This window comes from Heterocephalus glaber, unplaced genomic scaffold (genome assembly GCF_053883595.1).
Source record: "Heterocephalus glaber isolate CG9 unplaced genomic scaffold, H.glaber_assembly_v1.0 deba00000768, whole genome shotgun sequence".
Classification (NCBI taxonomy): domain Eukaryota; kingdom Metazoa; phylum Chordata; class Mammalia; order Rodentia; family Bathyergidae; genus Heterocephalus; species Heterocephalus glaber.
In genome coordinates this window covers 189,652-202,104 of record NW_028258162.1, presented here as the reverse complement: position 1 = coordinate 202,104, position 12,453 = coordinate 189,652, and positions in this window count along the sequence as shown.

Here is a 12,453-nt window from a genome sequence, read left to right as displayed (position 1 = left end):
CTTTTTCATTGTAGTATGACTGTGTCTTTTCTGAGAGAGTTTGATTTAAAGATTGCTTTGTCGTTTTATGGCTCAGATCTAAAATGTCCCCAAGAGGCTCGTGTGTTCAAAGGTGGGACTTTGGAGGCTGATGATTGGATCGTGGGGCCCACTGTGCATGTCAGAGGATTCATCCTTGGGTGAGCTGATAGCCGAAAGTGCTGTCAGGAGGAGGTTGGAGGAGGCGGGTCACCGGCGCTGGCCTTTGGAGGGTCACTCTGTGACTCTGGCTTTTCCCTCTCTCTGTGCTTCCTGGCTGTGTGTCTGGGCTTGAGCAGCTCCCTCTGTTTTGCCCTTCTGCCCTGCCATTTCTGCTGTGGAGTCAGCAGACCAGGGACTCAAACTTCAGAAAATTGGAGCCAAAATGACCCTCTCTCTCCTGCTCTAAGTGGCAGCCATCAGGTAGTTTGTCCCAGAGGCTGAAAGTAACTAATACAGGTTGTATAAATATGTTCTCCTTTGCATTCAATATCTATTCCTACCCTGTCACTTTTAGCCTATGTGTGTCTTTAGATCCAAAGTGAATATGTTTTAGGCACATATATTGATTTTGGGTTTTTAAAATCATTTAACCACCCTAAGTCAGGTCATTGAGTTTAGTCTGTTCCTATTTAATTACGTATTGACAGGTAAGGATTTAGTATTGCATTTTGTCCATTGTTTTCTGTCTTGTAATTCATTTCTCCATCTCCTTTGAATCTTTTCTGATTTCTTTTATGTGTATATGCTTTGATTCATTTATAAATTTTCCTTTTTTCTTTTTTCAGTACTGAGCATTGATCTCAGGGCCTTGTGCATGTGAGGCAAGGGCTCGAGGGCTGAGCTACATCTCCATCCATTTTTACTTCTTATTTTGAGATACAGTCTTGCTGAGTTTCCCAGGATAAGGAGGACAAAATTGCATTTGCTTAGCTGGGATTCTTGCCTCCTAGCTGGGATTACAGGTGTGTACCACTGCACCTGGTCATTTATTCCTTTTGCTTTTCTTTCTGTGGGTATTTTCTTTGTGATTATCATGAAGGTTACATGATTTCTTATAGTTATAATAGTCTCTCTTAGCTAATAATAATGCCTTTAATCCCACACAAAAACTGTACTTTGTTTTACCTTTACATTTTATGCTGTTTATGTCTCAATTTATATATTCAATATGTTCTATCTGTTATCAAATTTTTGTAGTTGTCCTTATTATTGTTACTTTGTCTTTTATGCTAGAATTAAAATTATTTAATTTTAATTAAATACGTCACCCTTCTAGTAGGAAGAATTCCATGTAAGTATATACGCCCCTGGCCTTTGAAGTGTAGACTTTCACATTGCTATTTAAAGTTCTTTCATTTCACCCTGAAGAACTCCCAGTAAGGCAGGTCTGGAGTTGCTAAACTCTCTTAAGGTTTTGTTTGTCTGGAAAAGTATTTACTTTGGTTTTTCGGTTTTGAAGCGCAGTTTTGCCAGTATTGTTTCATGGTAGACAGCTTTTTCTTTCAGCATTTGTGTTTACCCTGTCACTCCACCATGGCCTGCCCAGTTTCTGCTGAGAAATCTACTGATATTCCCACAGGGCCACCAGGTGTGTGATGAGTCATTTTTCTATTGCTGGTTTCAGAATTCTCTGTCTTTGGTTTTTAAACAAATTCAATATAAAGCATCTGGGTGTAAACATCTTTGGCTCAATACCTCTGTCTGTATGTCCCTTTTATTTCTCACATTTGAATACATTTTTGGCCATTGTTCCTTGACATAAGCTTTTTTTAATCAATTTCTTCCTCTTTCCTGAATTCCAGTAACATGTCTATTCATTCACTTGATGGAATCTTTACTTTTTGTCATTCTTTTGTGTTTTCTTTTTTTAAAAATGTTGAAATTAGTGTATGTTTGTGATAGAAAACAATTCCTTTTATCATGGGGTATTCGCACATATACATATTGCGTCTTTATTCTTTTTACTTCCCATTCCCTCCCACCCTCTTGAATCACCCATCCTCAGGTCTCCTTCTCAGTGTCACAAAATCTATCTCCCTGATTCCTACAGTCTTTACTTTTATTTTGTTCTTTATTTTCCCTTTAGCTTCTCTGACTATGTAGTTTGAAATAACCCATCTTCTAGTTCATTGATTCTTTCTCTGGTACTCAATCAAATTTGTTGTAGCCTTTTAGAGAATTTTTCAGTTCAAATTTTGCCTTCTTTGTGGTTCTATGTCCTTTTTGTTTCTTGACATTTTCATTTTGTACAAAAACTGTCTTCCTGATTTGATTTTGTAGCTGATCTGTGTTCTCCTGTGACTCAGTGAGCCCCTTCGTAGTTATTATTTTCATTTGTTTGCCTGGCAGCTCAGATACCTCCATTTTTTAAGAGTTGCTCCTGGATATTGATTCCTTTGCTTGTGTTATGATTCCCCTATTCTTCATGTACCTTGGTCCCTTGTATCAGTGTCTGTGCATATGAAGAAGTAGCCATTTCTCCTTGTGTTCATGAACTGCCTTTAATGAAGAGATCTCCCTCATTAGCCTTGCTAGACATTCCAGAAGAGTTTTCACCCTTTCTTTTAGATACATCTTCTCAGAACTTAGGCAGATCAGTCCCTAATTAGAGGCAAATTTCTTGCTTCTTACTTGTTACAAGCTCATGATAAATCCCTTTCTGTGGTGTCTGACTGCTATACTATGGTGTGAGATAGGCTTTTGTAGGCCTAATGAAATCTCCCTTTTTCTGTAACTTGAACAAAATGAAAAATCAAGAACTAAAAAGATAGTATCTACAATCCAAAATTTGACATGGCTGGGTCTGGGAAGGAATGGAAATGCATGAGAAAGCTTCAGGGAATTTCCAAACAAGTTAATAGCAGCTAAAATCATGGAGAGGGACCAAATTAGAAGTTTAGGCCTCAGCACATACTCCAGTGGTAGAATTCATGCTTAGCATGCACAACGTTGTGAGTTCAATCCCTAGCACCAAAAAGTAAATAAAAATTGTCACAGAGCTTACTGTGACAATTTTTATACCAAGAGGTTCAGTGGGGCTTTCTCAACCAAGAGCACCTAGCATTAGGGAGTAGCACCAAGCCTGAAAACTCTCTGACTTATATTGAGAATATCAGTGTCAGAGAAAAAAGTAGAAGAAAAGCAGTTTAAGCAAGGAGGTGTCTCAAGGCTAGGCAGTTTGTGGAGGAAAGGGGAAGGACAATTGCCAGACACATGATGCCTCACTGCTCTAAACTTCTTGTTTCCTCACAGAGTCTATGTGCTTTTTCCCTGCAATTTAATCCTTCATTCCTTGACCAAGTCCCCCATGAAAAAAATATAAGATTTAGAAATGAAATGAGCATACTTAGGTGAGAAGCTTTCTAATGCATATGTCATAAGAGCCCCAGAAATAAAGGAAAAAAAGAAGAAAGATATGATATGAAAATAATGTCCTATGTTTTTTACAAACCTAATGATTATATATTAACTAAAACCTCAGCTCAAAGACAAAATACAAGTGGATGAAACCAAGACATACTGCAGTGAAACAGCTGGGAAAGAAGGTATTCAAAATAGGGTGTCCTCTCCCAAAAAAGAAATTACAGCAAAGCAAAGTCAGGACAGTGGTGGGCATGGTTTTGTAAGATGACTGTGAAACAACAAAAGGGAAAACAAAACCACACGGACAATTTTATTCTTTAGATTTATATAACAGGGTAGATAATTTTTAAAGAACAGTGAAATAATGATGTTTCTCATATATGTGAGAGTTGGGAACATTGATCATTTACAGATGCAAAGATTGTATTAGGGAAGGTTCTCCCGGATTCAGGAAAGTGAAATGTGAGGAAAACATGGACCCACGGAAAGAAGGAAGTATTGAAAGATTAGTAAATATCAGAAAAGTACATGACCAAGCTGTTTTTACTTAATTTCTTTGAAGACTAATGATTGTATAAAGGAAAAACAACAGTGTATTGCAGAATTTATAACAATTGCCTTATTCAAATACAGGATAAAGGAAGATCCAGGTGTGATGGTGCACACCTGTAATCCCAGCATTTGGAAGGCTGAGGCAAGATGATCTCCAATTTGAGGCCATCCTGTGCTACATGGTGAGTTTGATATCAGTCTGACCTACATTGTGAGATCTAATGTCAGAAAAAACCAAAAAAAAAATACAATTAAAAAAGTATAAGTTAAAGACAGGACTTGGTAAAAGGAATTTTCATGTAATTTTTTGTTTTTCACATATATAATATTGACATAAGGTACTGGAACAGGAGATAAACATATGACCTCTAGAAACTTCTCAGAAAATTTTAATGTTCTTTAAAGTAATTGAAATGTTTCATTTACTTTCTTCTCCCTTTTATTCATTTTTCTTCTTTTTCTAACTTCTTAGTCTGAAAAGCAGTGGTATATTGTGGAATTCATCACAACTGCCTTATTCAAATATAGGCTCAAGGAGAGAGTCAGGTGTACAGCTGTAATCCCAGCCTTCAGGTAGCTTCTGCAAGGCGATCTCCAGTTTGAGGCTATCCTGGGCTACATGGTGAGTTTAACATCAGTCTGAACTAATTCGTGAGACCGAGTCTCAGAAAAAAAAACCCACAACAGATAAAAATTAAGACATTGTAAGTTAAAGACAAATTGGTGAAGGCGTTTTAGTGTAATATTTTTCTGTTTCACACCTGCAGTATCGACACAGGGTACTGCAATAGGTGAAGAACATACTATATGATCCATAGAAACTTCTCAGAAAACTTCAATGTACTGTAAGGTAATTTTGTTTCATATGAGTTATATCCAAATTTAGTATATTGGAACTGAGAAATCCTAAAAGTATTTTGTAACACTTAATAAGAAATGTTTGAAAATCATCATGTTAAAATGTATTTTTACCCGAGTTCGACCCCCAGTACCAAAAAAAAAAAAAGTATTTTTATAAAAAGTAGCTACATTATCAAACCAGAAAGCAAGCCTATGAGGAGATGGCATTGTTTTATATTTTCCAATCTTGTTACTGTCTAGCTTGAGAGAAGAGAGTGGCAGTCCTTTATTTATCACCGTATGCAGTTGTTATGAGATACTATTGTGCATAAAGCTTGTGGAGAAAGTGGCCACACTACATTCGTAAGTGGCGCATGGAGAAAGATGTTCATTGCCTCATCATGGAGAGTATAGAATAGACTTCAGGGCTTGCGTCCTTTTCGTGTTGCTTACCAGTTGGAAAGACACACCGTGTAAATGGTAAGCCTAATGGGCCTGGCATGTCTGCTTTCTTGTCAGCCAAAGGGGGCATTTCACAGTGTTCAAAGGTGATGATGAGTCTGGAAGATACGGTAGGAGGGAGTGCATGTGGAACTATCTACAGAACTCTAAAGCACATTGTCACAGTGAAAACACAGAGGGGAAAGTGAGCAATCCAGAATCATGTATTTTTAAAATGCTCACTTGATCATTTTCAGAGCAAGATGTCAAAAACCTATCAAGACAAAAAGATTTGCATGACATACTCACCCACTTGACTTATTTGATGCTTATGAAACGCTCCATCCAGTTGGGATCCCATAGGAATTCTTTTGCAGTGCACATGAAACATTTGCAAAGAGATGTACAACACAATGCCCAACATGTTCACAAAACTAAAGTTAATTCCCCAGTTCCCAATTATCCATAGTCCATATTCTAATTATCCATATTCTCCAATTATCCAGAGTCGTACTGGAAAAAAAAAAACAATTAGTTTCCTAATAGTACTTGAACTTTGGGGGTAATACTTCTAAATAACTCATTCTCAAGGAAAAACATGTGAAAAGCAATTAGCAACTACTTCAAACAAGGAGTCCAAGCCTGCGTAACAGTTGTAGCTCACTCTTCATCCAGAGAAATGTGTACTTTCAACTGCTCATATCTAAAATTGATTTAAAATAGTGCTTTCAGACTAAGAAGCTAGAAAAAGAAAAAAATGAATAAAAGGGAGAAGAAAGTAAATAAGACATTTCAAGTGGAAAGCAATATAAACAGGGAGAGAAACAAGAGTGAGAGCTGACAGAACTCCCCACTGGCAGAGCAGGAGCAGTTAGCGGGTGAGCTCAGCGCACTCCCGATCCAGGAGCAGACTTGGAAGGTTTCTCCCTTGAGGACAGAGCAGGCTGTGCAGTTGCCTAGATGCCCATCACTGCCTTTCCTCCTGGTTGGTTGAGTGTTTTTGTCATGGAAAGCTGTTTAAGTTTCCTGAAGCACGTCTCCTCACCTTTTGAGGTTATCGTGCATTTTTTCCTTTTCTTTGTTAATAATGCACATACACTGATTTTTGTTTGTGACACAAGTGTGTATTCCTAATCTATATCCCACTTGGTCCCAATGGATACTTTGTGAACAAGTTGCTTGGGTTTTCTAGTATGTTGTTGAAGTTATCCCCTGTATATTATCAGACCTTAGTGAGATGAAATTGGAGATCAATAACAAAAGAAACCGCAAAAATTTCATAAACATGTGGAAATTGAACAACACACTTATGAATAACCAATGGGTCACAGAGGAAATTAAAGAAGAAATCAGACAGTTCCTACAATTAAATGACAATGACAATACAACATATCAGCATCTATGGGACAAAATGAAAGTCTTGTGAGGGAAATTCATAGCAGTGAATACACAGATTAGGAAACAGAGCGAGCCCAATTAAACAACCTGATGCTGAACCTCAAGCTTCTAGGAAAAGAAGAGCAGGACAAACCTAAAGCTCATACAAGGGAGGAAATTATAAAGATCAGAGCAGAAATCAATGCAATGGAGACTAAGAGAATGATACAAAAAAATCAATGAAGCCAAGAGTTGGTTCTTCCAAAGAATAAACAAAATTGACAAACCCTTAGCCAACATTATCAGAAAAAGGAAAGAAAAGGCCCAAATCCATGCAATTAGGAATGAAAAGGATGAAATTACAATGGACCCACCAGCAATCCAGAGGATCATTAATACCTACTTCAAGTACCTATATGCCAATAAGATGAAAAAAACACAGAAGAAATGGACAGATTCCTAGATATGTATGAATTACCAGAGTTGAATGAAGAAGACCTAAAAATTCTGAACAACCCAATACCAATCAATGAAATTAAAAACATAATTAAAAACTTACCAACTAAGAAAATCGCAGGTCCTGATGGCTTCACTGCTGAATTCTACAAGACATTTAGAGAGGAACTACTGCCACTACTGTTTAAACCCTTCAATGAAATTGAAAGGGAAGCAGTACTCCTGAATTCATTCCTAGAAGCAAGAATCACCTTGATCCCCAAAGCAGAGAAAGACCCAACTGAAAAAGAGAACTATAGGCCAATCTCACTAATGAACATAGATACAAAAATCCTCAATAAGATACTGGCAAATAGAATGCAGAAGATCATCAAGAAGATCATACACCCTGATCAAGTGGGATTCATCCCAGGGATGCAGGGATGGGTCAACATATGGAAATCAATGTAATACACTATATCAATAGAGCCTAGGACAAAAACCATATGATCATCTCAATAGATGCAGAAAAAGCATTTGACAAAACCCAACAAGCATTTATGAAAAAAAAACTACAAAAAATTGGAATAGACAGTCTCTACCTCAATCTGATAAAAGCTGTCTATGAAAAGCCAACAGCCAGTATCATAAAAAATGGTCAAAAACTGAAATCCTTCACACTAAAATCAGGAACAAGATAAGGATGTCCACTATCACCACCCCTGTTCAATATAGTTTTGGAAACAGCCACAGCAAATAGACAAGAGAAAGAAATAAAAGGAATAAAAATAGGAAATGAAGAAGTCAAATTGTCATTATTTGCAGATGACATGATGCTCTGTATAGAAGACCCCAAGAACTCCACGAAAAGTCTTCTAGACTTAATAACCAATTCAGTAGAGTAGCTGGATACAAAGACAACACACAAAAATCAATACCTTTCTTCTACACAAACAATAGGCTCATTGAGAGAGAAATAGGGCAAACAATTCCTTTCACAATAGCATCCAAAAAACTGAAGTACCTAGGAATCAACCTAAGAAAAGAAATCAAAGACCTCTTCTCTGAAAACTTATAGCACTCTGAAAAGCGAGACTGAAGATGATATCAGAAAATGGAAAGACATTGCTTGCTCCTGGGTAGGAAGAATCAGCATAGTGAAAATGGCCATACTTCCAAAACTGCTATATAGATTCAATGCAATCCCAATTGAAGTCCCAGCAGCATACTTCATAGACCTCGAGAAAACAATCTAAAAATTCATTTGGAACAAGAAGAGACCCAGAATAGCAAAAGCAATTCTAGGTAACAGAGACATGGCAGGGGGTATCACAATTCCCAGCCTGCAACTATACTACAATGCTACTGTGATAAAAGCAGCATGGTACTGGCAAAGAAACAGACCTGAGGACCAGTGGAACAGATTAGAAGATGCAGATACAACTCCAGACACACTCAGCCACCTCATCTTCAACAAAGGAGCCAAACACCCTCACTGGAGGAAAGACAGCCTATTTAATAAATGGTGCTGGAAAAATTGGGTTTCAACTTGCCAAAGATTAAAACTAGACCTATATCTCTCACCATGTACTAAACTAAAATCGAAATGGATTAAAGATCTAAATATTAAAATAGAAACACTGAACTGGTTGGAAGAGAGTTCAGGTAGAACTCTTGAAGACATTGGTGTAGGAAAAGATTTTATGAACAAAAGCTCTGTTGCCCGTGAACTAGCACAATCAACAAGTGGCATCTCTTCTTACTAAAAAGCTTCTGCACACCAAGAGAAACCACCAACAGAGCTAACAGACAACCTACAATGTGGGAAAATTTTTTTAGCAGCTGTATCTCAGACAAAGGACTACTATCTAGAATATATAAAGAACTGAAAAAAATCAGTCCCCAAATTCAATGACCCAATCCAAAAATGGGGACCTGAAATGAACCGACATTTCTCAGACAAAGAAGTAGAAATAGCAAATAAACATATGAAAATATGTTCAACATAACTGGTCATTTGAGAGATGCAAATGAAAACAATGCTGAGATTCCACCTCACCTCAGAAAGAATGTCTGCTATCAAGAAATCAACCAATAACAAATGCTGGTGGGGCTGTGGGGAAAGAGGAACCCTGCTCCACTGCTGGTGGGAGTGTAGACTGGTGCAACCACTGTGGAAATCAGTATGGAGATACCTCAAAGAACTAGGACTGGAAGTCCCATTTGGCCCACCTATTCCCCTGTTGGGTGTCTTCCCCAAAGAATTAAAAGAATCATACCACAGTGATATATGTGCACCCATGTTCATAGCAGCACAGTTTGTAATAGCTAAAACTTAGAAACAGCCCAAATGCCAATCAACTGGAGACTGGATCAAGAAAATGTGGGTTTTTTTCTAAAATGGAGTACTACTTGGCCATAAAAAATGAGAAATTAGAGACATTTATAGCTAACTGCATGCAGATTGAGGCAATACTCTTAAGTGAAATAAATAAGACACACATGTGTGAATACAGAATAGTTTCTCTAGTGTGAGAAACTGAAAATGTAAATAAGGACTATAAGGTATAATAGGTCATGTGAAATAGGAAGAAAAGGGGCAAAGGGGAAGGAAGTGGGAGGGCTAGAGGAAAGGATAGAAGGGAATGGGATTAATATGAGAAAGTGGAAAAATAGGAACAAAATCTATGTAAATAGGGAGGGCTGGAGGGGTTGAAGGGAGGGCTGGGCAAGGGTGAAAAATAAGAACCAAGAGAGACTATGTAAAGGTGCAAATTTCCAATGATGAATGTCATTATATTGTATACCTAAAATGTACCAATAAAATAAAATTTAAAAAAAAAGAAATGTTGACTATTATTTCCATTATTACACAATTCCTCCCATGTGGTTTTTTTTGGGGGGGTCTTAATGCAGTTCTCTCAAAAATTGACCAATTATGTCCCTGCCCAAGAGAGAAGATATAAATATTATAACGATAGTGGCACAGTTTTGTAATCTGTGTTGAAAGAGCTCTGATGGAATTTTAAGTCTTTTATCTGATTTCCCCAAGATAGCCATGCATCTCACCTGTTACTTCCCATCCTGGCAGAAGAGCTAGCCTGTCTGAGCAGAATCCAGCTATCTGTTAGCACAGATATTTACCAAAAAAGAATGTTTTCTGTTCAAGTGTTTTGAATCAGAGAGGTAAACAAAGTAGATTCAAAGTGATTTTATTTTTACATTTTATTTAATGGGGAAGCATTAGGCAACTGTGAGAGGTGGGTGAGCAAGTCATTTAATTTAGGAAATAAACAGCAGCCTAAAATTAATCGACAGTTTTTATGAAAGAAAATCACCCCATTTCATGATCTCAAAATTAAAAGACTAAATACCCTAAGGAGAAAATATCCTCACTGCACGGAAGAGAACACAGTCCTCGGAGAAGAGCGGACAGTGAGAGCCATACGGCCCTCTGAGGGACCGGAAGCCTTGCTCATCAGCCCAGTGTGACCCTTCCATGCCCTCCCAGGACCCTGCGGCCCACTGATTGCACCGCTGTGGAGAATGGAGTCACTCACCCAGACAGACGTGCAGGGAGTTCCATGCACCAGAGGCGAACCAGCTTGTTCTGTAAGAAACAGTGTCTCTAGCGCCTCTTCAGGGCCACAATTTCTGTGTCTTTAGGAAGGTGCCCAGGTCTCACTGGGGAGCCGAGCATCGTGGTGTCCCCAGCGCAACACTTCATTTAATTTTACTTTCTTCTCCCCTGCATAATAGGAACTGGGGACAGCTGTGCTTGAAACTTCTCTAAATTCCCTTGACACATCTGTGAGGGATTCAGAGGTTGCATAATGCAGACAACATCAAATTGTGTCATTTTAATGCTTTTATCAAATTCCTCCAATCCCATTCCAAGCTTTGCCGCGCCCCTGCTCTAGGGCAAGATTCCCAAGGCTCTCAGGAGCTGCCGGTGCCTCTCCCTATAGCAGGGATGGCAGTCCGTGTAGAGATTTCAGTGATGATAAACAGCTGGCTGTGACATGCATGCCATAGGTTCGCCACCACTTCCTTACAGTGTGTGGCCAGCACCCTCGTCCCCTGGGTCCATTCCCACCTAGAGTACCTGGTTTCCGGGTAGTATTGGTTCTGTGTTTCATGATTTCCAAACAGTTTCACATCTCAAGCTCTGAATAAATTTTAGAAGTGAATTTTAAGAGAAATGAAGTGGAAAATGGTAAAATAGAGGCAGATCTGGAGGTGAGTTTGAGGTGGTCACAGGTAGGTTGAATGTGATTAAAGTTGAGGCAGAGCCCAAGGCAGACTTCCCTCTGTGAGGTAGCTGAAAGATTGGCCCTCATCCTCACTAGTGGAGGTGTGGAGAGGCCTGCACTCTCTCTGAAAGAAGCAGTAGAAGGTTAGGTTATTTCTCTGGTGTGTATTCAAAATTTTGAAAAAGATAAAGTCTGTGATAAATTGAGACCCTATCACTACTAGTCAAAAGAAAATATGGGCATTTTAGCTAGACTCTGGTATTTCAGACACGAGGGTTAGAAGACACTACTCCCAAACAACTTATAATCAGTATAGCAACGGTTATAACAAAAGTTCAGCCATTTCTACAGATAAATGGAAACTTAAAAGGAGCCCACTAGAAACACAGAACAGAAAATCAAATATCCACAACATATAATTTCACATGGACAAACCTCTGAAGATTGGAAACAGCAGAAGAGAGCTCCAGTAAAGTTCTAAACAAATAAATAGAAGTTTAAATTCAAGCTGAAGGGAAAAGATTAAAAATAAAAAATGAGCACAAGCAGTTGAGTAAGCATTCTGACATGTCTTTTTTTTTTTTAATTCTTTTATTGGTACATTGTAGGTATACAACACAATTACATTTCTCATTAGGAATTGTACCTTTACATAATGCATCTTGGTTCTTATTTTTTCCCCATTCCTAGCCCTCCCTTCACGCCCTCCACCCTTCCCTATTTACAAAGACTTTATTTCCATTTTTTCTATTTCTCATCATTTTTCCTTTCCCTTCTTTCCTTTCCCCTGCCCCTCCCACTACCCCTACCCCTTTGGACCTTTTCTTCCTATTTTACATTATCGATTATTCATTCTAATCATTGGTATGTTTTAGGTATACAATATAATGACATTCATCATTGGAAATTTGCACCTTTACATAGTCTCTCTTGGTTCTTATTTTTCACCCTTGCCCAGCCCTCCCTTCAACCCCTCCATTCCTCCCTATTTACAAAGATTTTGTTCCTATTTTTCCATTTTCTCATATTAATCCCATTCCCTTCTATCCTTTCCCCTAGCCCTCCTACTACCTTCCCCTTTGTCCCTTTTCTTCCTATTTCACATTACCTATTATACATTTAGTCCTTATTTACACTTTCAGTTTCTCACACCAGAGAAACTATTCGGTAT